Raw genomic sequence first — 24,680 nt, forward strand, 5'->3', positions numbered from 1 at the left:
TTCTATTGTGATATACTTTGTATGTTTTTTCATTTTATGTCTGTTTGCTTATGTTTTAATGTCAAGAGTACATCTAGTAGATCTTAAAAATCCAGACCAAAAAAGAAAGGCTCTTGATCAGGGTGATCCTCACACCAGATTTATTGCTAAGGTGGCAGAGAGACGTGGGAATATTTTAAGTCTTGCATCTGGTGTATTAGCTGTGAGACATTCAACTTTTGCATTATGTTTAATGGCGGTGTGGACATAGGCCTGTTCTTCCTTCAAATGTTGTTTTCCCTACTGTAAAATTCAAAGGAGTACCCCAGTTCATTTACTGTGTGTATTTGTTTTTTATTTGTTGCTTGTGTTTGTGTTTTCCCTGTCCTTTTGAAGAATTTTGGTTTATTCTGCTCAGACTCCAGCAAAAGAGTTGAGACAAGTGGAATATTTTCATAAGAGAAGAAAGAAATATCGCAGGTAGAAGAGAGAAGTGTCTGTTGCTTAGACCCTAGATAGGTGCTGGATAGAGGGACACAGGGAGAAGGCGACAGTCTGCCTCCTTATATTATGCTTTGTAACAGACAAATGGCTTCGTCTTCTGCTCTGTTGACCTCTTCATTTTTTATTTTTGAGATTCCCAAAATACAGGTGTTCAGGATGTCAAGCTGAAGTGCTTTTCGGAAATGGCAATGTATTGTAAATAAGATCTGGTAGCTCTTCCGATAAGAGTTGTGCAACTTGTACTTGTTGCTGTCCCAAGTTCAGTGGTCATTTAGGAACCAACAAATGCTATCCTGTGCTAAAATATTTAATATATTGCTTTTTACTTATACTTAACTGGCAAGTTTTTCAAAGCCATACAAGTTCAGCAAGTAAAAACAGGGTAAGAATTTAACAGGTATATCTTGTGCAATATTTAGTGAACTTCAATTAGTAAAATAACTGCTTGAAATAACTGTGCCAAGAAAAGAAAATTTCTGGCAAATGCTGTGCCACTGCTGTAAAATAAAGCATTTGTTAAAGTGCCAAAATAAAGTCTACTATGCCTAAACTAATACTTTATTTGTATAGTCTGACATCCAGTTTTTTGAAGGCCATTTTGCTTAAGGTAGTAGATCTGAATTTCTTTCAAGGGTGCAATGAATATTGCTGTAAGTATAGCTATAAATATTAAACACCAGATAAACTGTCTTCTTCATAAGCAAATGGATGATAAGTAGTTGTTTTGATTTTATGTATGTATATATGCCTCTGTGTCTGCTGTACAGGCCACTTTATCCAACATAGACATCTGTTGTAATTATGCAGACTACCAAATATTATGCTTGTCTGGTTCCTCCTGCATTTGTTTACAAACAGAAGCAAAGGTTAATTTTCAGCTTTATTTCACCATTCGCCTTTTTGTCCCCTGCACATTCATTATCTACTCTGTTGTATGCAGAAGAGGTTTAATTCTTCAGCTGTGTACGTGGACCTGAAATGTTGCATCTTCCCACTTTCCCTAACAAAAACCTGAAACTTTTGAACATGCAGTAAGCGTGTTAATAGGATTTATCATCTCATGATCTCTTTGCCTTTCTGTTTTCAGTGCCAAACTGTACTATTAGGGAAAAATTCTAACAGAACTATCATCTCAATTATAAACGTAAGTTCAGTTTTCATCAGTCTGAAAACCAGTCTGATGCATACACCCGACTCCCAACAATGCTGTTCTGAAGAAATTGGCAGCCCATGTGTGTCTCTTATGCTGAGGCTTCCTAGCACAAGTTGGTATTCAGTTTCCTTTCCCTTTTGTTCTCTGCTTCCTGGATGTGTTTCTAGCAATACTCTGGCTACTCGTGGATGTTGCTGGGCAGCTGGCAGTCTCGGTGCCAGGCTGTGGTGCTGCGCCACCTGCCCTCAGCTAACCATGGCTTTTCCTAGAGACCCTTGGCTCTGCTCTGCTGGAGCCATTCTAACAGCTCTGGAATTCCTCAGCAATCTGATACAGTGTCTCCTTGTGATTGATAAGCTCTAGTGTTTATCAAAATGTCACTTTGCTTTGATTTACCTTGTGTAATAAATTGTTACTTCCTCTTAGATTCTTAGTAAAAGAAGCCAAATACAACTAGGGTGAAGCTTATGTGAAAGAAGGCTCTTGCCTCAGCTTTATTCGTGGCAAAATAACTTCAGAAGTTGAGTACATGGCTCCTCTGCTTGCCAGCTTTATGAGTGAATTGTAGCACTCATGTTTACAAGCTGCATGGCTAGTTTTTTCTTCACTTTGAGCATTGCACTTCACTGAAATAGGATAAATTAAAATAAAAATTGTTCTCTTGCATCTCCTAACAAGACAGTAGCATATTTGTAACTTTGACTAGTTGTTCCTTTTTTTTTACTTAAAGCTATGTATTGATAGGATGGTGAAGTGGAATCTTAAATGATAGATACTATTCTTCAGCAACATAATGGAATACAGGAAACTTTTGTAAGGAAACAAGTATCCAGATAAACATTAAATAAAAACTATTGGAGTGAGGCAGATGATTGTATTATGCTGAGTATTCATGTATTTTGTTTAAGTAAGCGAGAAGCGAGGAGGAATCCAAGGAGGAAAGCTCTCTGTGGAAACTATTATTCTTCTAGATGGAAATAATATAGCAAATTTTTTTAGACTTGCAATCAGTTATATTTGTTGATTAGCACTTGCTTAATCAGACTGGCATAATTTCCTTTAAGGAAATACTTGTTGTCCACTTTTAATGAGCATTAATATTAATTTGGTTACACTTAAGCTCTTGGCTGCGTATCGCAGAGCTCTGAACTTTGGTGTGAAAAGTCCGTGCTGGGAACCTTTAGAGCATTGCCTTTCCAAAACTTTCACCAGACTGAGTGAACACAGCTTTGCTGTACAGTTCATCTGAGAAAAGACACAGCTAGTACACCACTTCCTGGCATGTCTTCTGGTTCTGGGATGGTTCGTGGCTGGAGCAAGAGAGGGTATGCTGACATGTGCATTTGATTTCCTCACAGCTCTCAGGCTGACCAGGCACTGGGTTCAGCTGCGTGGGTGGGAGTGGGGGAGCTGTAACCCAACACTGCCAGGGGAAAAAAGATGCTTTGCTGAGGTTTCTTCCTCTGTGAAGTTAAGTAAGTTGTGTATTTTTTGCTTTGAAATCAAATAAATGATAAAATTTAAGCTCAGTAGAGCTAGAAATGGAGATGTGGGTGCCTGCCCTGACCCCTATGAACTAATTTCACATGTGCATCAGATGTGCCAAGTAGCTGCTTATGTGGGTGGAAATCTGAAAATCCCTCTGTGTACTTGCAGTATCTGAGTTTTAGTTTATAGTGGGAATGGGGGGAGGGAACAGGGCTCCTTTAAAACTGCAGACATTAATTGGGGGTGAGTGGAAAGAAGGCAGGAAGAGAAACTGTCCTGACAGCCCCTGTTTTCCACTGAAAGTTGTAAGGCATTTTGTTTTCTTGAGTTGTTACCATTGCACTGAAATTGTCCTTCACAGAGAGAATCTATAGGCAGGAGAGCGAGCAGGTGCTGGTGTCACATCCCGAGGGACGCTCCTGGATGCACCAAGCTTCCCAGCACATCAGAGATGTTCCCAACCACAGCTTCTGCTGGTGGCTCTACTCTGGAATTCTGGTTACAGCAAAGCAGCTGAAGGACCTGCAGGACTGACCCTGTGCATATCCTGCTGCCCACACGAGGTGCTGGGAGGCTGATGGGAGGCAGTGGCTGGGGTGCTGCGCTGCACATGGAAGGCTCTGGGCTGTGTCTGTGGCAGGTGGGAAGAAAAGGATGAGATGTGCAACAGGGGCTTTGCAGTCGAGACATGCTGCCTATTGAAGCAACTTTCCATTTCTTTCCCATGCTTGGAAGATGTCATACTTTCACTACATTGGACTCTTTTGATATATCTTTTGGTGGCATAGTTTGCACAACTCTTTAGTTTTTTTAATTCACATTGCAGCTTTAAATCTGTAGATATAATAGATCTGTAAAATGCAGTAGTTTTACTGGGCCTGAGCGCCTCTGTCTCTCATGACTAAAGGTCAGGTCTGAAGAATTCCTCCATCCTGGCAGTTCAGCCCTGGCCTGGAATGAGAGGAAGTCGGAATGTTTGTGAAAAACGTTTGGAAAAATATTGCAAACCTGTAATATTTTGTTGAAAATAAACAGAGCCCAAGTTCTCTGTAGGGGGTGACTTTAATTAATTTAGATTTCTTCTGGGTTTTTTTCCCATGGATTTTTATTTGATGAATGCAGAGGAAGCTTCTGATATTTTTCTATGTTTAATCCAAGCGCTGACGTATAAGGAACAATAATTCCACCAGGCAACCTACTTGAAGTTTATCTAGTGGTGGGAAACTAAGCTCAGTGGAGGAAAAAGCTCTGTGTCCTAGTTACCCACCCACCTTGTATGGCCGTATGTAGTACTAGAGTGTAAACACAATTTGGTATCCATTTTCCTAAGTTCCTGTGGTGGAATAGGAGCTTTTTTAAACACTGCAGGTCCCCAAAGGATACCAAAGAGAAATGAGAACAGACTTTCTTTTTGAAGTTTTTGTGTCATAACCCATAATACTAACACTCATCTCCTTCCTACTCCCCTGTCTAAGTATAGCAGCAGGGAGAAGTCAACAACCATCACACTAAATGGTACGGAAAGAATGTAAAACAGCCCAAAGTGCAGTTTTCATCATTCATCCCTATAATTTTCAATACCACAGAGCTAACACAAGAGTCTCTTATGAAAGGAATGGAAGCAGAACGTGTGCTTTCTTCTAGACCAGCCCAAAGTGCCAGATGAGTTAATGCTGACTTGGGGGAAGTCTCAGATGGCAGAGGGAATGGCTGGCTCCTGCTCAGACCAAAGAGCCTGAATGAAGGACCCTGCCTTGATGTATTGCCTCACTGCCAGGCTGGAGAGCCAAAACTTCAGGAGCAGTTCTAGTGAATCTTCATGATCTGAGCTCCATCTTATAGGAAAACCTCCCCTGAGAATCACTGTAAGCTTAAATTATTGACTACAATCAAAACAGCAGCTAGAAACTTGTCTTTAAATCATCAGCTGTTTTGCATTTGCTCAGATTTTTCCTAAAGAAAATTAATTTTTATTGGCTGGTAAACAAGATGGTTTGTTAACTCACAATTTATTTAATCTTTACACTAAATTTTACTCTGCAGTAGTACAGACTATTTTCATACTTACACCATTACAAAGCTTAACTTCCATTATTTATATTTTAGTTTTGCCATTCCGTTACGTTAAAATGGTAAATATTTATTTAATAGCTAATTTGGTCTATAGCTTTTATTTGTTTCAACTTGCTTTCCGATGTAAATTGAGAATTCATTATGAATGCATGAAATTAGCATTTCTTATAAAATAAAATCTGTCTTCTTTTTTTACCATAAGTAGAAGTATAAGCTTTCCTCTTTCTCAGCTTCTAAGTGGTTTTATAAAAAGAAAAAAAAAAAAAAAACCTGAAAATAAATTATACCCACAGAAGAGCTGTCAAAGTGTCTAAAGTTAAGTTTTCTTTTATCATCTCAAAAATCGGTTACAGGTGCCCAGCCATGTGACTTCTACCAGTTCATGGTTTGATTTTTGTAACAGCTCTTGCAATAGAAATCAAATTTTTCTCATCCAGTCTGTGCTTTTTATCACACACTTTCAGCCACTAAAAGCCAAGCAGGATTTTACTTGAGCCTTTCCTAATGGGACTTTTAATGTAGATTCTGAAATTCCATAGACTTGTTCACCTCTGGCTCTTCTAAGAAATGCTGTACCTGTTCTTCAAGAAGCAATATGTTCTTTTAGACAATCTGTCAGTTTATAAACTTTGCACTTTTCAGTATGTTTATCAAAACTTTCAGACCATGATCAGACAGTCTGCAAATTTGAATAGGAATCACGCCACCTTCTAAATATATACTACAGAGGATCAAGACTCCACAATTTTAGCTAGTTTTGGAAGTGACACATTAACTCTCTTGCAGACTCACATTTTTTTATGTTTAAATGATTATTGTGTGACTTGAATAGCCTGTTGAGAGTCTTGTAGTTAAACCTAGAATGAGATATTGGTGAAGCTAGGTCTCAAGGCATGAATCCACACATTGAGTTTTGTCTGTGCTCAAAACCTGTCACAAAATAAAGTACCCTCACTTTTGGGCCTGTTCAGATGATAACAAGCTATTTTAGCCTGAGTTTCTGTCCATCTGTCTAGTATCTGCCACTCCAAGAACATTTCCCTTCCCAGTAAAATGGCTGGCTGAAGCTTACTGAGAGAAGTCACACTTCTACTCAGCCTCCCATCTGCCTGTTAGATGGAGGTTTTATGTTCACATCCTGTATGAACACTATAATGTGTTCATAGAATCATGGGATGGTTTGGGTTAGAAGGGACCTTAAAGATTATCTAGTTCCAACCCCCCTGCCCTAGGTAGGGACCCCTTCCACTAGGCCAGGTTACTCAGAGCCCCATCCTGGCCTTAAACAGCTCCAGTGATGGGCATAGGGGTCTATTCAATACAGTTTAATTCAGGCCAAGTCCAGAAATAAAGCATGTATTTTATCTGCATTTTTAAAACTATCCATGTATTTAAACTTGTCTGGGACAAATATGGGTGGAATAAGTCAAATTCGGATTTTGAGAAATTTGAACGTGGGTTTTATCCTCGCTAAAATACTAAGAATGAAGCTAGCTCTAGGGAAGAGAGTTCTTGAGAGAAACTGTAATTTAATTGCTGCATTGTAAGGAAAGCTCTTAAGGGCAGTATTTAAGGTATTTTTAATGCAAATATGGGATAATTGATGTCAGACATTCAAATACTTTTGTATATTGCTGGGCCAATTGCTACTGAAAACTGAAAATCCACAGGAATGAACAGGGTTATTTGCACGTCTGGTTTTATATCAGGTGCCCATGCTCTGTTTTCCCTCCATGGCAGCACAAGTCACACAGTTTATAAGGAGATTCAAGTAGGAACATATTCCACCAATTTTTACCAAAATCCTGTCTGTGGTATGGCGAACCCATTGCCCCAGTAAGAAAACATGTAGTAGTCTGCAGGAGAAATAACCCTGCCAGACTGTGTCTTTAGTAGCAAGTTCTGCTGACAGAACTTTTGTGGGGTCATGAGTTGCAGACATTTTTATGTCCCTGGAGCATGTGTGTTCACCATGGTTTTTTGGAGATGCTGTGTGGCTCGCTGCAAGAGGCTGTAACAGCAGAAGGGCTTGCAGTTGCCAGGAGCAGTGGCATACAGTGGCATTTTGCTGCTGGCTATTTTAGCTGATGTTATTCAGAGAGGAGACTTTGGCAGGAGAAGGCTCATTTTGTTGGCTTGTATCAACTTTTGTTGGCTTATATCAGCAAAGCAGAGAAACTTGAGGCAACTAAGGCTGACTTCTGACTGCAAACCTGCATTGCACTGGCCAGGCTGCAGCTACGATGCAGCCCAAGCAAGGACCCCCTACCAGCCCACTGCTGGCAGATGTTCTCACCTGATGATATGATCTTGATACCTGAAATAAGCAAGTCTCTGACACAGCAGAAGAAAAGCGACCAGACCTGTGTAGAAAAATACATGTTTTGAGGTGCTTGTTGTTTTTCTTTCACAATGTCCCTGCTTCTTTTCCCCCGTTCTGTGCATTACTAGAATATATTTATTTGCTGCTAGGCAGCATAAATGGAGACATGTAAGTCAGGATCAAGCTTAAATGCTTCCTTCTACAAAGAACTGAAGACAAATTATTCTTTGAAACTTACAAGTAATTCTTCCCAGCTGCTTTAACTGAAAAAAAAAAAAAAAAAAAAGAGCAAATAAAAGCTGAAGTGTCCATTAATTAGCAGTCCATTTTTACCTGCCTACAGTGCAAAGCAACAGAGAAAAACTTTAAAGAAAACTTTACAAGAAAACATCTTGTAGTGGTACTAAAATCCATTGTGGACCTAGAGGAAACTTTTGGGAGACTGAGTCAAAAAAATAAAAAATGCTATACTAAAGTAAATAAATGTCATAAAATGAAAATTGAGAGCATACCCCTAAACAAGAGTAACTGGTATATTGGTGATTCTTCAGTCTGGTACAGTGTGCTCCCACTTCAAACACCTTTTGTATTTGGTCCTGTGCTGGCAGCTTTTCAAAGGAATCTCATACTTTCTTCCCTCCCCCTCCCTACTTTGCATAATAATTAGTATGTGAATATGCTTGTGGTTTCTTCTTATTATTTTAATACAGTCACATTTTAGAGACTATTTCAAGAAAGTTTGGAGAACAACCAAAGCAGTTCTTGCTCCAAAAGCCATGCAGTCTAAATAGAATGGAAAACCAAAGCACAGCAAAGTAGCATCATGCCACTTCCCCTTCTTTGTAGGGAGAAGCTTCGTACCAAGCAATATCCATCAGAAGAGATTCAAGAGCTGCTCAGGCAGTGAGTGTTTTGTGCCTAACAGCACATTCCACCAGTTGCTTCATATGCTGTATAACAGGAGGTGAAAAAATCCAGCTGTAAGTAGTGTCATATGTCCTCATTTTAGGTTGAATTCCCCTGTCCAGGAGCTAGGTACCAGCTTATTCCTTGAAACACCAAGTTACAATCAGATAATTCTGATTATTATTGACATTCATATATATCCAATCCCTTTCTTTAAGAGTAAGTTCTTGACTCTGACATTGTTTCTAGCAGTCTTGTAAAGATGCATCCATACAGAGACCTTCAAGCACCTGATAGTCTTTATGAGTTCAGGAGTATGCAAGATGGATGACAAAGATGATTTCTGGATGGTGGGGCTGGGATTTTGCCCAGCACAGTAGCCTATAAAGTTGGGAAACTGATCACAAGACTCCTCAGCTCCAGATTCTCCCAGATTTACAATTACAGTCCTGACTAGGGAAAACCAAGCAATCTGAAAGTCCTGAGGTTGTAAACAAATGTATGTATTTAGTGAATAATGCAAAATAGAGAAAAACACGTAAGAGGTGGGTATAAGGGAAATACCTTTCCTGAGGCTAAATGGGTATTGAGGTGTTTGAAACCTGTAAACAGATTTGTGCATGTTGCTGGCTGAAGAGGGGTGGAGCGCTAGGTTTTGCTGTTATGCCTCTTAACTTGCTTTTGTCACTCCTCTGGCAAGGACAGCAGAAAACTAAAGCACTGAGTTCTCTACCCTCTTACCTGGGATTAATGACAGCTACACCAAGATATTTCCATCCTTCTGACTCTTTGATGAAGGAGAAAAAAAAGATGGCCTGATTCTCAACTTTTTGGTATAGAAGGATTAACAAAGAAAGCTAATTAACGAAAAAAATAATGGGAAACCAGTTGGGTGAAGTGATTTAATTGTTAAGGGAGCAAATGAAATGAAATCACTCTCATGAATCGAACAAAATCCTAAATTTATATACTACAAGTACAGTTTTACATGAGCTTGTTTATGAAGACATGTCCTATGTTCTCTCTTGCTGAAAGTGAAAAGAAAGGCTGTACATTGGCAGTTAAGTTCAAGGTGCTGTGGGTGTAACAGCCAAACTTTGAGGATGGAATATTTTCTTGCATGACTTTCAGTGACATATTTATCACATTAATCACTGTATAATCTCTTTCCAGAGGTACAGGACTAGATGGAGGCTTAGAGCTTATAGGGTACTATATGTAAAGAATCTACAGAAAGTGCAGCAAAGGAGAAGCCAGACAGGAAAATTTCTGACAGCCTTTTCCTTGTGTAATGTTTTTGTTGAAGCAGTTGTTTTGTTACCCTCAATGGAACAGGACTCTTAAGGACTGTGGCAGTTTGAGAAATATGTTGTTTCATCCCATCAGCATGGTCCCTGATCTGTGTTGCAGAGAACAAAGTTCCAGCTGGAAAAACATACTGTTCAGATGCTGTACAGAAAAATACAAGTGAAAAAATACAAATGAGTCACCTCAAATACAGAGGTGGAGGAGTCAGGTTGGCAGGAACAGCCATTATCTTATAATAATGTGTTTCAAACCCCTCCTCAAGGTACACACCCATGAAGCTCATTAGTCTTAACAGTCATTTCACTGAGGCAGAAAGTTCATTAATATTGGAATACGGTGTTGAATATTAGAGGGAAATTCTTCAATGTCTTTCTGCTACAGCAGCTTTTTGGAAATGCACCAAAGGCTTTGATCCTAAAACCCCTTACCTCTAAGCACCTGGGTAGTCCCATTGATTTAAATAGAATGAGAGCTTTAATTCAACTGTTTGCAGATTAAGACCCATGTTTGTTTTTTAAGATCTTATCTACAGAAGAAATTGCACTCATTTACCTAAGTGTTTTATAAACACACCTCTATTTAAATGAGTGCAATGTTACTTTTGCAGGCGGCCACCATCTGAGGAGCAATGGCCCTGCCTCAGTTCCCAGGAGTGTGAAGGCAGGAAAGGCTCTTAGCTGGAAAACATCAATGAACTACACATTGCCATGCTCTGAAATAGTCAGAAGGATGCTGCCACCGTGCAGCCAGCAGGAAAGGCTCCTCATGCTTCATCCATCTTCCATGCGCCCTTGCACCACTATCACACATTCCCTATAAAAACTCAATCACAGAATCATCACAGCATCACAATAGTTTGGGTTGGAAGAGACCTTAAAAACTGTCTCGATCCAATCTCCTGCCATGGGTAAGGACAGCTTCCAGGGGATCACATCGCCCAGTGCCCCATCCCAGCTGGCGTTGAATATTTCCAGGGATGGGGCATCCACAACTTTGGGGGAACTTCGTCCAACGCCTCAGCACCCTCACGGCCCCTCGCAGGGAAGGTCTCAGCCCGCAGGAAAGCCCGGCGGTGACGGACGGGGCTTTTCAGGCCGCCGGGGCCGGGCGGCAGCAGCCGGGCCGGGCCCGCCTGGCCCCGGGGCGGGCTCCGAGGCGCGGGGGCCGCTGGCGGGTCCCGGTCCGCGGCCCGGCCCCTTCCCTCGCGGCGGCTCCTCCTTCCCGGTCCGCAGCCGGCGGGGTCGGGGCTGTGCCGGCACCGCCGCCCGATCGGCACGGGGAAGGTGCGTGTTTGCTCTGCCCACCGCCTCATCCTCATCCTCCTCCCCCTCCCCGACACAGGGCGTCCCCCCGGGCTGCCGGCGCTCCTCCGCCGGGCTGTAGCGCTTTTGCGGGAGGCTTCTACTCCGGGAGGGCACTTGGCCGCCATTCCCGGCTCCCGGCTGGGCTCGGCCCCGGCTCCTTGCCTTGCGCTAGAGCCGTGCAGCGGGTGCTGCCTTTCCCCATCCCCGTGGCCCGCTGGGCCGCAGCCCCGGCGCTGCCGCCCTGCCCGGTCGCTGGGCTGGAGCCCCCGGCGTGGCGGCGGGGCCGGGGCCGCCTCGCTGCATCTGCTGTTCGCCCTTTGCCGGAGGGGCGACTGACACCAGCGTGCTCGTACTTCGGGAGCATGTATGTTCCATCGCTTGACAACAGCGGAAAAGGGTCTGGAGGCGTTTGTCGACCGCTGGCTGAACGTGAGCCAGCAGTGAGCGCAGGTGGCCAAGAGAGCCAAGGGCATCCTGGCCTGTACCAGCAATAGTGTGGCCAGCAGGAGCAGGGCCGGGATTGTCCGCCTGGACTCACAACTGGTTAGGGTTTACATCAAGTACTGCATCCAGTTCTGGGCTCCTCGGTACAAGAAGGACATTGAGGGGCTGGAGTGTGTCCAGAGGAGGCAGTGGAGCTGGGGAAGGGTCTGCAGCACAAGTCTTGTGAGGAGCGGCTGAGAGAACTGGAGTTGTTTAGCCTGAGGAAGGCTCATGGGGACCTTACCATTTTCTACAACTGCCTGAAAGGAGATTGTAGCCACATGGGGGTCAGTCTTTTTTCACATGTAACAAGTAATAGGACAAGTTAACATAGCCTAAACTGTGTCAGGGGAGTTTTTAAGTCGGGCATTTGGAGGAATGTCACAGAAAGAGTGATTAGACATTGGAACAGACAGCCCAGGAAGTGGTGGAATCACCATCCCCAGAGGTGTTTAAGGAAAGAATGGACATGGCACTTTGTGCCAGGGTCTAGGTGATGTGGTGGTGTTTGGTCAGAGACTCAAAAGATGTCAGTGGTCTTTTCCAGCCTAATTGATTTTGTGAAACAAAATCCTTGGTCACCCACTTGTTCCTCTTAATTTAAAAACAAATATGGACTCAAAGTTGGCAGTCACACAGTGCTTGGGGGAGGCATGGTCCGGGTTAGACAAAACATGATGCTCTGCTGTGATCCTGAAGTGAGCAAAGCTGACAGCAGTCACTGACTGAAAGCTAAAATATATATAAATATTGTGAAAATAACATATAAAAATATTTTTGAAAACATAAATAAACATTAAAAAGATACAAGTTCTGTAGGCTGAATCAGATTTGACTAAGGACACATTAGATGCAAAGAAACCTTTTGAATATAGTGGTTATATCTGCCAAGTTGTATATGTGCTCAAAACTACAAAAGAACAAATTCAAGATACAAGCACACGAATTCAATTTGTGTATTAATTACTTGGGTTTTTTTCTCCAAACTGCAATATTTTGAGTACCTGACTTTCCTAAGTGCTGCATGAACACCAAAAGTGCCTGCTCAGATAGTGCCATGCACAAAGGCACCTAAAATCCTAATGTCTTGTTAAGTGAGCCTTAATTTTCAAAATTTTGCTCTGTTTTCACTCTATTCAAAATTAGATTAGTTTTTGCTAATTGTTTCTGGAGGTAGTTCTCTAGAACTGTTGTAGGAGTGTTGTAATCTATTGATTAAAGGGGAGTGTGTGAGTGTTTCATCTTACAAAGCAATACTTGGCATGGCTTTAGAGCAGACTCCCTATGTGGAAATAGAATAACTGCTGCTATCTTCATCTATCTGTGATGTATCTCTCTATTTCAACTTGTGAAAATTCATAAGATTTAAGTTAGGGTGACAAACTGGCCTTGATTTTATTCTGGTTAATTTTTTGCAGGGATGAAAGTTTATATTAGAAGTCTTTCTCATGCTTACCTGTCAGGTCTAAAAATCACCTTCCAGTCTTGTCTGCTGCTCCTTCTGTTGGATTATTATTTTTAATAAAATCTCAAACTTTTATTTCCTCAAAGAAACCTCACAAAGCCTGCCATATGCATGCAAGTTCTTACACCCCTTTTTTCCTTGTAAATTTTGTCTATTTCCCTGAGACATATCCACCTTATCTTGAATAGCATCTATGTATTGTCCCTTGCAATCAGTTTTACTTTACTCAAACTTCTGTCTTTCAGATGAAGGCTCTCCAGATAAACTTGGATCAAAGCCACCACAGCTTTAGAGATTCATACAAAGCCTTTGTTTTACCTGATCTTTTTTCTTGGTGTTTAAAATACATATAATTCTTTTGAACAGTGAAACAATAAGATACAGAATCAGATAAGAACAGATTGCAAATCTGGGGTGGGGAAGAGCAACCTGTCATTGACCCCTGTTGGGAGGCATCTGTTAACAAAAGCTCATATAAATCTGTATTTGTTTTATAACGCAGTTTTGCAAATGCCTGTGTGCCTTTAATGCTGATTGGAGAAAGGAAGCAAAATATCTTACTCTTGATATAATTGCAGAAACTCATAATGGGCGTGGGATTCTTTTATCTGTTCTTGCTATATTGTATAAAACTTTCTTGTTTTAAGGTTGAAAACTTTGCCTTGTTATTTCTTCCTTTCTTCCCAATTGTAGGAGGATGGAGATGAAGGGTGGCAGTACATCTAAGGGGTAGCAGCTGCAGGGGTGAAATATTTTGCCTAAAGAAGTACTTTGTGGGTAGAAATGTACAAAACGATTACAATCTTGAAGCTCTACAGTTCTTTCTGTTCTGTCTCCACAGGAAGTATTATCTGTCAAAAACTGCATTGCAGTAATCTTTCACTTTTTTGTTAGCAAATGTCTGCAGTAATCTCAAAGTAGTGAAATAAATGTAAATTCTTTCTTCAGCTGAACACAAGTCACTTATGTTTTCACTGTGCTGGCAGTAGTGAAGTTTTAGCTCAGATTTGTAATCTCTTAAATGCCAATTACTAAATTAAGTCAGTATTTTTGCCAGAATCTTTGAAGAATGCTTTGCTCTTTTTTTGTTTCAGTTTTGCAGTACAATAGAAAATTGTAAGAAAAATGTGAGTTTGAGAAAAATGTTAACCTTGTTAGCCTGTAAAGAATGTTAGCTTTTTTTTGAAAAATGGTAATTTGCGTACCTTGATCTTACAAGAGACTTGATTTCTGATATTGTGATAGAGACAATGGACCAATGGTGGGGAGGTTTGCTTTTAATTTATCTGTCTGTCTATCTAGCTACCTACCTACCTAAATATTTTTTTTGACTTAGTGAAGAATATTCAGACACTTGGCTCATTTGAATTCTTTCTCTTTTTCTGTACTGGTATTAATAATAGTAATATTTTATCAGACTCTTTAGGTCTAATTAACATAGGTCTATTCTATGAATTTTCTCCACAGTGGATGAGAGAAAAATGTAGAAATCCTTTGGCGCTGTTGCTGCCAAGAGAGACCTGATAGAAGTGTCTAATGAATAGACATGTAGATTAAAATACATCTCTAAGAATTTATGTATTTTGGAAAAGTGTTTTATTGTACTACACTGCAAACAGAGGTATGGCAAAAGACTTGGGATCTTACAACCTGACTTTAAGAGAATACTAATACTGGTTTTAAAAAGGAAATATATCAGTCAAATTTCATTTCTCTAAGATAAATTTTAAATCAATGATCATTATGTTATAGTAAGAGGAGGTTAATCTCAGGTCACCTATCATAGACATTCCTTACATCCCAGGAGATATAAACAACTAAGATTATTTTAAATTTGCCTGAGTGACCATCTCGCATTCAGTACAACGGTGAGAGTTTCTACAGGCTCAGGATTTGCCCAAACCTGATTTCTGACCCCACAGACTCATCATGTCCAACCAAGAATTGTTGTCACCCTTTTAAAGCCTGTTTTATGAGAAAACAGTTCTGGGTTTAAATCTGTTGTTGTCTATGTGTTTGGGCTTTCTTCTTTCTTTTTTTTTCTCAAGTTGCTGGTTAAGGTGACTGATCTTTTAATTAAATGTAGTGAAATTACATTTCCTGCTCAAATACTCTGTATGAAAGGGAATGAGACCACTCTTCTGTCCTCCCTGAATTTTCTCGCTTTCATCTGCTACATGTACATTGATACACTGTGCCTTTAATTTTTTGGGTTTTTTTCCAGAGGAGGCACTTGACTGTCAATTTACCCAAGGCAAGTGAGTCAAAAGGAATTTTGTGTTTCAAGTAGCTCCACAAAAAGGGGCTTATATAATATTATGCATGTGCCAATAGTAATTTGAGAAAGAAATGTTCTTTTTTGAGATCTGAAAATATGAACTGAGCCAATAGGCCCCATTGGGAAAGCATCCACTATTTTATCTGTAACCTTTGCAGACCAGAACTTAAATTTGATTTGTCTTAAATGGTTTTCCCCTTATACTCTGCACACGTTTTGAGATTAGCGCTTCTGTTTCTCTTGGTTTATACTGTCCTGATTCACAAGGCTGATCTTCTAGTTCTCTCTCTGGTCATGTTCTCCTGTACAAAACACAAGTCCTCTTTTGTGGCAGACTATGAAACACTTATTGGAGTTTTAGTTAATGAAGATCTTTATTGCTTTGGAAGCAAAAAGAATTGTAAGCTACTAATTTATTTGAGATTGATCATATGATCAATCATTAAGAATGATTCTGTATATTACTGCAGTGGGCTATTAATATTTTCTTCTATGACAACTAGGTAAAGCAGATAAGTGCAATATTAAGCTCAGGTAATCTGTTCAGTGCTGTTGAAAAATACACAGCAATTTCTGCCTCAGCAATGCATTATGAGATACCCAAGAAGGAAAACAAGGTCAACTTGGTTTTAATTACTTGTTCAGTTTTGTTGTCTTGAAATAGCTGTTGAGTTAGGAATCTCTAGAGGATTTTCAGTAGAAAAAAGTCTCAGGCATAGGCTTGGAAAATTCTGTGCAGGCTCTGGGTTACTGCCCTTGTCCATTCTACCTGCAACTGCTGCAGAGTTTTCCACTCCAGCCACCCAAGTGGCCTTTGGTCAGCCATTCTCACCCCGGTGGCCATGAAAGAGCAGAGCTGTCTGCTCCTCAGAGCACAGGAACTTCTGCAGTGCAGTCTTCCTTTGAGTAGTACATTTTATTTTCTCTTTGGCAGTAACCTCCCAGTACTAATGCTCATTATTAATTACTGTGAGCAAAGCAAAATTGCTTTTTATGGATTGGTTCTCAGCTGCTGATCAGATGGACAAGGTTCTGGTGCAAATGATTGCAAATTTGAAGGGCAGAACGACCGTAGCTGGGATCTAGATGTACTTAAGCCACTACTGATCCAAATCTGTGTCCCACTCAATCCAGGCTGGTAAAATCTGTGATTTGTACTTCATTTTGGGCTTAGGTCTTATAGCTGAAGAGAAATCTTGCAGAAAGAGGGGTAGTGAGCAGGAATGTGTCTGGCTGCCCTTCAGAGAGTAACTGAATGAGGGCAGATGGTACTTGTCTCCAGCAACCAATGCCACCCAAGTTAGCAGATATATTTTGCTTTGCAGTGCTCTCTGGTGTGCTCTACAGTTATTAGAAGACCTGGTATAGCCAAATGCAATGTATCCAATACAGATGGATTGTACTAGGCTCTTTGGTAGTTGTGCAGGTTTGGACTGTTCAAGGAAATCTGGCAATGAAAGAGGCTTATAAAAAATATGGAGAGAAACTTTTTAACACGGCATCTTGTGACAGGACAAGGGGTAATGGTTTTAAACTAAAAGAGAGTACAGTTTGACGAGAAATAAGAGAAAATTTTTATACTGAGGGCAATGAAATTCTAGCACAGGTTGTCCAGAGAGGTGATAGATGCCGCATTCCTGGGGACAGTGAGGGTCAGGTTGGGTTGGGCTCTGAGCAACCTGATCTAGTTGAAGCTGAGCCTGCTTGTTGCAGGGGGCTTGGACTGACATTGAACATGTCTTCCAACCCAAACCATTATATGATTCTGTAGTGACTTTCCTGAAAATCCAGAACAAGAGCAGTTGAACAGCTGAAGACAGGAATGGGAGCATATAGGAACCTTACATAAAAATAACTGTTGGGAGCTTATCATATGTGAACTCTTAAATAAGAATGTGTACTGGATAAATAAAAATTAGAGTAAGCACCTGTCTAATATCACCTCCCAAAATTATCAAAATGAAACATGCTGTCTTACATTGCCTGTCCCTACAGAAAAGTGATACAGGAAGGATGAAAGTTAACTATTTTCCCTGGAAAACATTTTCAGCTGTGGTGCAATAACAACTGGGCTGTTTGCTGCAAGCATCAGTGCAGCTGTGGTTAACTGTGTAAACTCAGCTGCTCTACTGAAAGCAGAAGGTATCTGCTGTAAAAAAGGCCTTAACTAGGAATTAAATAGGATGGTAAACTTGAGGAATGTAGGCTTCTTGCTGGCCTTGCTTGCTCTCCAGGTGTTTATATCTAAGTATTTTGTGCTCAGTAAGTATGACTTGTTGGTAAAGATGGATTAAGGGGTGTACGGTTATTGTTGCTATCAGATCTGTTTCAGGGAATAACTGAGAAATTGTCATAGGGGAGCAGTACCAAAACATAAGTGTAGTCACACGTGGTGAAATCATCATCCTGAAAGGATCAGCACTTCATGAAGAAGTCAAAGATGCTTTTGAATGAAGGCGCATTAGTAACTTCATGTGAACTCTATTTTCATCAATTGCCTCTGCTTGCAAGCTGATGTATATGATAAAATCGAAACCAACTGTAAATGATCCTCCAATACTGGTTCCATTTTAACTTGGAATTGCTTTTAATTAATCAAGAGACTGACATTTGAAACATCTGGATTTACTGAAGGATGTAGAGGCTTCATTTTTAACTCACACTAGTAACAGTCAGAGTCCCAGATGTTTGATAGTTGCTTTTTTCATGCTGTGGATAAAGCCCTCTGAATTTGATGTAGTTATGACTGAGCAATTGTGTGGGTTTGAAAACCAACATTTATAGCTAAATCAGACTGCTCCAAGTGCTTTGTTTCTGCAAGCTTTTGCCTCCTCAGTGGTTGGTCTTGTGACTAGAAACAGTTTAAGACCATAGTCCCAAAACTAGTGTTTGCAGAAGGCTATTTTGGAGGAAGAACCAAAGCCAGAGGTGTTTTAATTCCCTGAGCTCTCTGCTCATTTTGGTAGTACTGTATATAAATATAAATTTAAAGAGTGTCAAAATAGTTTCACTTTTTGTTGCATACCAGGCATAACTTGTGCAGCAAAGCCAGGAGGAGTTTGTGGCTGTCACCTGCAGCAGCAGGATAGGAGGAGCAATGGGGATATGGAAGTGAAGCTGTGGGCTCACTGGATTCTGGCTGAAGTCCCTGTGTGCTTCCTGAGCTCAGGTGCAGTCACTTACTTGAACCTGGTGTCTTCTTGTCACTGCTGATGGGTTGGTTTTCTCAAAGGCAGGTACTTTGGAGTTTGGGAGCTGGCACCTCTGTCTTCGCTTTGCCTTATGCAATCTGAACTGTGCAGAAGTATTTAAGATCTAGGAGGAAACTGCTATCTGTTTTGTTTCTTCCCATACTTTCTTGGCATAATCTAATCTCTGAGTATTATTGTTCAGGAGGAGTATCAGAATCACGTTCAAAGTCAGGGAGATGTCTTAACACTTGCAGAGAGGGTCGATCACATTTTGTCATTGTCCTCTCTATATAATTAGTGTGTTTACTCTATGGTATATTTGGGGCAGGTGGTTGTTTGTGATTTTTGTTAGTAGTTTGGTTTTTATTTGTTTGTTTTCCTTTTTTCACTTTGATTGCCAGTTGATGTTTTGTAACGTGACCATTTGCTTCAGTGCAACAAGCTTTTGATCATCTCTTCTTGGTAGTGTCAGAAGAAAGGGGCTGAGAGGTTATGCTAATGTCTTTCATGTGGCAACTGAAGCACTTGGAGGTGTCACTTCTGGGTCCCTCCTCTTCCAGTTGTTGGTTCATTTTGTCTCTAGTTGTAAGACGTGCCTGTCAGCATGTCTGTGCAGTGAGTAGTGTGGGGGACCCTGATGATAACAGGGATGTGTTGAACATTGCCCAAAATAAAAATTAAATAATTAATTTTAAAAATAATTAAAATTATTTTAAAATTAATTTAACAAATTTTAAATTAATAAAATTTAAAAATTAATTCATACTGATATATGTCTGTTGTCCTAAGATGGCTTTTTTTATCCTGCAATAGCAAAATTATTATGATAATTTTTGTCTTTTAAATGGTAGTAAAAAGTAATTAGAAGTTAAATACAAAATCCGATCTGCCTTATGCATGGTAAGTGTAGTGCTTCATGATCAAATGTGTGCTGCACTGGGGAGTAGCTTTGATGAAAAAGTGGTGCTGGAGCTTTCTTCCACATCCGAAAGAGGTCTGGTTTTGCTAATTTATTTCTCAAAATTGGCCAAAACCCAGATTTCTCTCAAGCTCTTTAAGTAAAGTATATTTATCTTGCTAGCAGTCTGTTACATTCAAGCTTTTAAAGATTTTTTCTTTTTTTTTTTTTCACATTTCATTGCATTCTGCAGTTGGATGATGGCCCCAATTGTACATTGCCACTGAACTGTAGCAACTTGTTTCTGATGTTGATATGTTGGAATACAGTGTGATATTTGAGTACCAGTATAATGCTCTAGTGAACATGATGAAAACATAAATTACATACTTCATAATATATCTTACTGAAATAAATATCTTTTCCCACCCTTAATATAAGTAAAGATATGTATGCATCATAAAGATAATTTTTCTGTCAATTGTAATGAGAAATTCTTGATCCTTCACTTTTTTTTTATAGTTTCATTTACAAATTTTTGTTGCTTTGGAAAGGGAAGATTCAGTGGGTATATCTGACAATAAGGAGGAGAAAGACTAAAGTAAAAGTTCTTAAAAATCTAGCAACATGTTGACCAGATTTCTCAACTTCACAAAACTACTTGATTGCTTTTTGCTGTAGCAGTATGAGGAACTTACCTTTTCTTGTGACTGTAGAGACAGACTGTATGAAAAAATATGACAAATGGAATACTCAAAAAAGTTTTCATCTAGAAATTTTATTTATTAATATTCTTAAATATCTTATATTCAGCATTGCTGAATGATTATTGACTTAATTTTGAATTATGGTGCTACTTATAGTTTGTACACTAGGATTGTAGATGTATGAAGTGAAGTACCTAAAATGGTTGGATACTCTTGAAAATGTTGGTATTGCTCTTTTTTGGTGTTTTTTGTTAAGGTATTTAATGTGCATAACTTTTCTCTGAACCTGCTGTCTTAAAATGAAAAATTTTGTTCCATATGCAAAGCAAAAAGTGCTTTGTAGATGTGTGGTTGTAGAGGCATATTATTTTTTGTCATATATGAAAATGCTAAGAATTTAACTTAAAAGTTTCTAATTCTGAGGTGCCATATAATATATATGTAGCTGCAAATATCTGGCGTGATTTTTGTTAAATTCAGTAGAAAAGATGGTCTATTGCACTCCTGTTACAAATTACATAATTAGTAACTAAGGTGCTTAATTCAGTACTTCAGCTTGGGAAATGTCTTGACCCTTAGTAGTGTAATGTGTAGTTGCCTTTAAAACTGAGATTTAATTGTTGGAAGGAGAAACTCAAAGTATTTAGATTTTCTGGCAAAAATCTAGAGCACACACGTGTTCTGTAGGACTTGAACAGGCTTCTGCTGGAAAGCTGTGTGGAGACACATCAAGAAGTACTTGCAAGTGCCAGATGCATGGCAGTGGGATTCCTTTTGGCTTTCACAGGAGGGGCAGACCAACCTTTGACAGTAACAGCCTGGTACTGACTGTTGCTAACAAAACTTGGTTTGCTCCTGTTACAATGTCTGGCCATCAGTTTTAGCAGCTCTTGCTGTCCAGAGGTGTGGATTGATCATTTGCTCATGGTTCATACCTTCTGTCATAGGCTTCCTCCTGGTAGGAAGGTAGGTTTCATCATTTGGCCGGATGCAGTCTGCTAGTCTTTCAATAAAAACTCAGAAGGAAAATATTTAACATCCAATTTGTGGGAATGATTTAACTTAATACGGAATGTAAGATGTCTTGTTGAACATGTTTTCAAAAAGAAACTTAACTTAGAATTTTGAGTGCGAGAAGTTTAAGCATAAGTACTGAAGAGGTTGTGAGAGAAGATTTCCGTGGCTATGTTGCTTCCTTAAAAAGGGAGCCGTTTTCACCCATAGGAAAGGTTGACACAAAAAGATGCAATTCTGAAGAGTTTGTGTCTCCGTAGTTTACGAATTTTGCGAAACAGTACAAGATACCTGTCTTGCTTTTTACACAAGGCCAATAGTGGATTTGAATAAAGTTGAGCATAAAAATACCAGGTAGTATAATTGTGCCCCTGTTCTTGGTTTATTTGTCCAAAATTATTCCCTCCCCCTCCCTTCAGTTGTCTTTCAACATTATCAGTTGGCTTTAGCTATACATTTTGGCATTTAATGTAATATGAACAACACTGTATTTTGGTGTCATTGTTTCCTAACTGCCTTCCATTCATTAAGTATTTCTGTTCTCTTCAAGTCTCATCTAAAAATACCACTGAATTCCTATCTTTTGCCTCTGAAAAGATAATGTACTCCATTTTGAAACTGTATTTTCCTTGCTTATTAAGAAGAATAATATCAGCTGTTGTATGGCTGAGCATTGTTCAGTGTTTGTGGGGTTTTATTGTTAACTTAATTTTTGTCTGGACCACACCATCTCTTAGAGAAGTAGCTGGCTGATCATTTTTGTGGTTTTCCTGATACAGAATTTGGATACGGTATGCTGGATACAGTATTCAGCACATGGATTATGGTGTGATTCTTCAGGATTATTGCCATCCATTTAAGCAGCAGCTACGGAATAAGAATATATCAAGGCAGCCTGTTACTATTCTGAGGCTTGGAGGTGAAGAAAGAGGGAAGAGTGGTTCCTTTCACTGCTTCCTTTCTATGTTAAGCTGTAGTACTTCCCCCATACTGACTATAAATAGGGTATCAAATTCTGCCAAATGGGGAGCTGTGGCTGCAGTGTATCCTGGAATGTTTGGACTTTCTCAGTCTTAATCTTATAGAGTTCTTAAAACTTTTCATTGCTATTATGTGTACGTAAGTCAGTATCACTACAAGAGCCTATATGGTCAGAGGTCACAGATTTCAGTATGTATCTTCAGTTGTAGAAAATCCAAATAGTTCTGAAGTTGGGAAAAGTAAAATAGCTCAGGTGTTTCCTTTGGTGTTTTAGACTTTTTGGTCCAAGTAATAACATTATCCAAAACCTTATATCCTTGTTGTGTTGTACTTTACCTTAGTTTTACAATTCAAAAGGCTAATTTTAAGGGCTTTGTAATGTAAATGATAGCTTCAACTGTGTGTGTTCCCAAACCCAAGATTTTCCAACTGATTAAATGTTCTCCCAGATGAGGAATTATGACAATTCTGAAAAAGCAGTCTTTGAGGAATGTCTGCTTCTCTTCAAGATCATAAAGCTTGTATTTCCTGCCCCCCCCCCCGCCCTCACCGCCATCCACCCATCCTCCTTATCTTTATAAGTGATGGAAGAACTCTATGACTTTATTTTTAGGCAGAAATCTCCGCCTCATTTTGCAAGTTCACCTAGCCTCCCAGCCATCCTACTCCACAGCTGTCACAACAAACTTTTTTCCAGTGCTATTAAACGTATCAGACATCACTCTGCAGCATGTTAGTTTGTTACCCTGGGGCTTTTCAGTCTATTCTCATGTCATCAAAACCACTGTGTGATTTCAAGATTTCCTCCAGTCCCTGAAGGAAAATCAAATGGTGGTTGGGAAACTGATAGATACTGTGCAGATATAGCAGATTTCTAGCAATTAAGTGGTTAATAGCCTCAATGTATTGTTTTCATTCCTCATTTCCCATAACCATGACTTCTATGAACTCTCTGTATCCTTTTGTCTGTATTTTCAACTGGGATTTTGGGAAAACTTTGCCACACTGGAGAAGAAGCAGTGGTCTAGCTTTGTTTATCCTATTTTTATGCCCTCTGCTCCTCTTTCTGTCATCTGATTGTTATCTGTAGACAGTAATCAATCAGACAGTAATCAGTCTCTCATCTGAAAGATTGTTTTTCCTCTTACTCTTACTCTTTTCCATCTGTAACATTTAGGTAATTTATATTGTAATGTTTTTATTGGTGGAAATGCCAATTAGCCCGATTAAAGTTTGGATGTACTCTTCTTTTATATCAGGGCACCATTAAAAGATGAAAATCCCAATGAGCTTGCACTTTAGCATCAAAGACAGCAGCTGGGTACAGACAAGTTGGCCAGACAATAAGTAGAACTATCCTTAAAGTAACTACTCATAAATGTATCTTCTGACACTCTCTGCACTACCTGCATTGTAATGTGCTGTACATTTCATTCTTTCATACTAATTTGAGATGGAAAATACTTATTTTCTGCCTTCAGTTTATCTTTTCCTTCTACATACCTAGAACCTTTCTCCCTTGATTTTTTAAAAAGCCTTTCAGCTTGGGTCTCTGGTCTCCTTTCATATTCCAAATCACACATCTAGTTTGAAAGACATCTTTTGAGCTGTAGTCCAAAGTGCCATTTTAAGCAGGGTCAGCTGCAGAAGGTTGTCCAGGCCCATGTCTAGACAGGTTTGGAATATGTCCCTGTAAGGACACTTCACAGCCTCTCTGGGCAACCTCTTCCAGTGTTTGACTACCCTCACTTAACAAAACAAAACAAAAAAACCAAAACAGTGCATTCTTGTGTTCAGGTGTAATTTCATGTATTTCAATTTGTTTCCATTGACTCTTGTTCTGTTGGTGGGCACCACTGGAAAAAGAGCCTGGTTCTGTCTTCTTTGTTCCCTCCCATCAGGTATTTCTATCCAGTGATGAATCAATCTTTCCCTCTCCTTCTGGAGAAGAAAATAATATTTTCTCCAGACTGAACAGCTAAAGCTCTCTCAGCCTCTCCTAATAGGGATATTGGATACTCCACTCCCTCAATCATCTTTGTGGCCCTTTGTTGCACTCTCCAGCATGTCCACATCTCTCTCATACTGGGAAGCCCAGGAAAGAAGAAATAACCCGGGGTATGGCTTCTCTAATGCTGACTAGAGAGGAAAGATCACATCCCTGAACCTGCTGGCAACACTCCTGGTGAGCAGCCCATCAGGTGTTTGGTCTTTGTCAACAGGAGGTTTTGCTGACTCATTCTCTGCCAACTCCTTTCCAGCTGGCTATGCCCAGCCTGTAGTAGTGCATGGAGGTTAGTCTTCCCCAGACGCAGGACTTGCTGAACTTCATGTGTTCCTGCCTGCCTCCTCACACAACCATTGAGGACACAGCCACTCTTCCCAGCCTTCCTATCATCGGAGGCCACACTCTGTCCAAGCATCCAGATTATTAATGGAACTTCATAAGAGTTCTGGACCAGGTATGGAATTTTAGGGATCACCACTAGCTACCCTCTGCCAACTAGATGTCACTTAGAATCCTCTGAGCTTGGTTGTTCAGTTGATTTTTCAATCCACCTCACTGTCTGCTCATCCAGCCTGTACTTCATCAGCTTCCCTGAGACCTTTATGGAGACTGTCAAC

General features: G+C 40.0%; 1 protein-coding gene across 1 annotated transcript in view; it reads left to right on the plus strand.

Moving 5' to 3' along the window:
- The first annotated feature begins 10,872 nt into the window (after nucleotides 1-10,872).
- The window catches only part of CPQ (carboxypeptidase Q), a 144,037-nt gene continuing 130,229 nt past the window's right edge, over nucleotides 10,873-24,680 (plus strand). Inside the window, exon 1 of the mRNA XM_030266453.4 lies at nucleotides 10,873-11,017. The gene's annotated coding sequence lies outside the window, so the exon portion shown is untranslated. The remainder of the gene's footprint in view (nucleotides 11,018-24,680) is intronic.

Source organism: Taeniopygia guttata, chromosome 2 (assembly GCF_048771995.1).
Source record: "Taeniopygia guttata chromosome 2, bTaeGut7.mat, whole genome shotgun sequence".
Lineage (NCBI taxonomy): Eukaryota > Metazoa > Chordata > Aves > Passeriformes > Estrildidae > Taeniopygia > Taeniopygia guttata.